Below are 3,185 nucleotides of genomic sequence, written 5' to 3'. Positions count from 1 at the left end.
TGCAATGCTCCTTGGGATTCACGATTGTGTTGCTTGGGAATTGCCCTTGTTGGCGTTGATTGTTTATAGACTCGGCAATTTGTCCCACTTGTATCTCAAGCATTTTCAATTGCTTGGCTTGAGCCTCTAACTTCTCATCCGTTCTTGTCATGTGAGCTTGAGTCGTGGTCATGAACTTCATCAATATTTCTTCAAGGTTGAGCTTCTTCTCTTCCTTGATCATGCCATGGCTCACCGCAAATCCGGGCGGTGGTTGCAAGAAATTGTTTGGATTGCTATAGGAGAGGTTAGGGTGGCGGTTAGGTTGGAATCCTTGAGTGTATTGCCCTTGCCCTTGGTAGCCACCTTGTTGTTGGGGCCGGAAGTTCGCATAGCCTCGGTTGTTGTTGTTGTTGATGTAGTTCACATCCTCGAAGCTAGTTTGTTCTTCAACCACGGGCTCTACCCTTGACATTGATATAGCATCAATCTTGCTATTCATGGTGGTCAATTGAGCCGTCAAAAGAGCTATCGGATCCGAGCTTGTTGTAGCCGCCACCTTCTTCAAGATGATCCTCTCCGTTGGGAATTGATGGCAATTGGTGGCCAAGTTCTCTATGATGTGAGCGGCCTCCGCGTGGCTTTTCTCCAACAATGCTCCATTGGCCGATGCATTCATGTCTCTTTGCATCTCACCACTACACCCGGTGTAGAATACACAAATGATTGTGTTTTGATCTAAACCATGGTTAGGGCACTTCCTTAGCATCTCTTTGAATCTCTCCCAAGCTTCGTAGAAGGATTCTCCATCAAATTGGTGAAATTGGACTATGTCCTTCTTCATCTTCATGGTTCTACCCAGAGGGTAGAACTTGTTGAGAAACTTTTGAGCCATGTTCTCCCATGTAGTGATAGAACCACCCTCTAAAGATTGGTACCATGTCTTGGCCATGCCCCTTAGCGAAAAGGGGAAGAGTCGAAGTCGAATGGCATCCTCCGGGACTCCATTTATCTTGATGGTGCCGCATATCTCCAAGAAGTTTTCAAGATGTCCATTCGGGTCATCTTGGGAAAGACCGGTGAATTGGTTTTGTTGTACCATATTTATGAGGGCCGGCTTGAGCTCAAAATTGGTGGCGTTGATTCTCGGGGCATGCACTCCTCCTTGTTGGACAATGGGTTGGAACATATTGCTAATAGGTGGTGGTGGAGGTGCATTTCTTAGAGCTTCTTGCTCATTGATTTTCCCTTGCATGGCTTCTAATTGCATTTGAAGTTGACGGATTAAGTCGTGATTTTCCGCCATAGCTTCCTCCAACTCTCTATCTCTTCTTGTTCTTGCTTTGTTGTGTCGACAAAAAGCTTCAACCTCAAGGTTTATAGGTATAAGAGGTGCACCCTTAGATCTTGTGTTCATACACTACCTATCAACCAACAAGAACAAGAAGTCAAAACACAATCTTAAAATAGAAAACAAAAATTAAAGCAAGTAAAATGTCTAAAGTAGTTAAGCACAATGAAGCAAAATATCACAAGCAAAGAAACTAAACTAATCCCCGGCAACGGCGCCAAAAACTTGTTCGCTAATATTTTCACCACGCCGCAAGTATACGGGTAGTTGTAATATATGGAAGCAAGGTCGTATCCCACAAGGATTAGTAGTTCAATCTAGTGATTATCCTAAGTCATTATGCTATAGCTATTTAGACTAAACGATGGAGTGATTGGTTTGATTATCTACTAATTACTTAACAAGTGCAAAGACAAATAAAACCAAATAAGCAAGTGGATTAATAAGATGATTAAGGCGATTTAGGGACTAGGCATCGATGATTAAGTAAAAGACTTCAATTATAGCTCAATATTAATCTTGACAATCCTAATTATCTAGAGTGATCTCCCAACTAGTTCTAGCCCCCTCCCGGACGACTAGAGCGGTAGATTACGGGTCATAGTTGCCGTCCCCGGTCAACTTCTAACCTATAACTCCCAAAAGCACACAAAGATCGACATACTCTCACCCAACTCTCAACCTCCCGGTTATCGAATTGATATGTTTCAAACACCTTATCTATTGCAATTATCCTCTCCCGATTCAAAGTGCAAATTAGAAATGCATAGAATGTGGCCAACAATCCATACAAGAAATAAATCAAGGGTTTGAAAAGATAATGTGCAAATGAACAAACAAGATTTATATTGAGCATAAATAATCAATCCATTACAATAATCATCTAGCCTAATCCCCAAATCAAAGAGAAATTTAGCCTAACATGTTCAAACACAATAAATCAAAGTTAAAGGTGTACATAATGAAAGAGAGAGTAAGAAATGACAAATCCTATTTATGAGCTTCTTCTTCCTTCTCTTCTCTTCAATGGTCTTCAATGGTAGATGGGTGTGTTAAAGGAGGCTAGGGTTTAGTGTGTGGAGTGTTGGGGAAGATGAGTGATGGAGAAGAAGAATAATGAGAGAAAAAGGGGGAAAATGGGGTTTAAGGGCTGAAAAACGCGACTCCGCTCTTTTCCCGCGGTCATGGCCCGCGCCCGTGGTGCTCAAACGTGGGCAAAACTCAGGGAACCCGCGGTCCCGCCCCGCGGCCGCGGGTGGTGACCGTGGGGGGGACCCGCGGTCCCAGCCCGCGGCCGCGGGTGGTGACCGCGGTACACCCCTGGACTTGAGCACTTAGCCCGCGGTCCCACCCCGCGGCCGCGGGTGGTGACCGCGGGCGATACCTTCCCCACGACGCGTGACCGCGGCCGCGGCCTCTGTGCGCGGCTGACTTTGTCGGCCCCGTTCTCCCTCGTCCGAGCTCCGATTCGGGCGCCGTTCACGCTCATGGATTCCTCTCGAGACGTACTTCAATCCTATGCTCTCACAATTCTCCAATCAACTCTTGATTTGCCCTGAAAATACTCAAAAACTATACCAAGCAATCAAAACTTCATAAATACTCAAAATTGGGATACAAACACATATATGCAATCAATTCATGGGGAAAAATGACAACAATTCGTGTGATATTGAGGTATGAAATCCATGTTTGTCAACTGTAAGTGTTTGTTTTGCTATGACAATAAATAAAAGTTAGGGACAATCTCTTTCAAATGTAGGATTATACCTAACAAAACCAGTTTATAGTCATGGATAACTCTACGTGGCAATCTCAAGAGTCACTAGAAAAAGAGGTCTAAAGATTTTAGTAT

The 3,185-nt window shown here is 44.0% G+C and overlaps 1 non-coding gene across 1 annotated transcript; it reads left to right on the top strand.

Moving 5' to 3' along the window:
- The first annotated feature begins 719 nt into the window (after positions 1 to 719).
- Positions 720 to 826, top strand: LOC131013719 (small nucleolar RNA R71). The gene has a single exon (XR_009097806.1). It is a non-coding gene; the product is annotated as a small nucleolar RNA R71 (small nucleolar RNA).
- The last annotated feature ends 2,359 nt before the right edge of the window (positions 827 to 3,185 follow it).

This window comes from Salvia miltiorrhiza, chromosome 2, assembly GCF_028751815.1.
Source record: "Salvia miltiorrhiza cultivar Shanhuang (shh) chromosome 2, IMPLAD_Smil_shh, whole genome shotgun sequence".
In the NCBI taxonomy this organism is placed as follows: domain Eukaryota; kingdom Viridiplantae; phylum Streptophyta; class Magnoliopsida; order Lamiales; family Lamiaceae; genus Salvia; species Salvia miltiorrhiza.
Note: the sequence above shows the minus strand (reverse complement) of the source record. Positions and strands in the feature narration are given on the sequence as shown.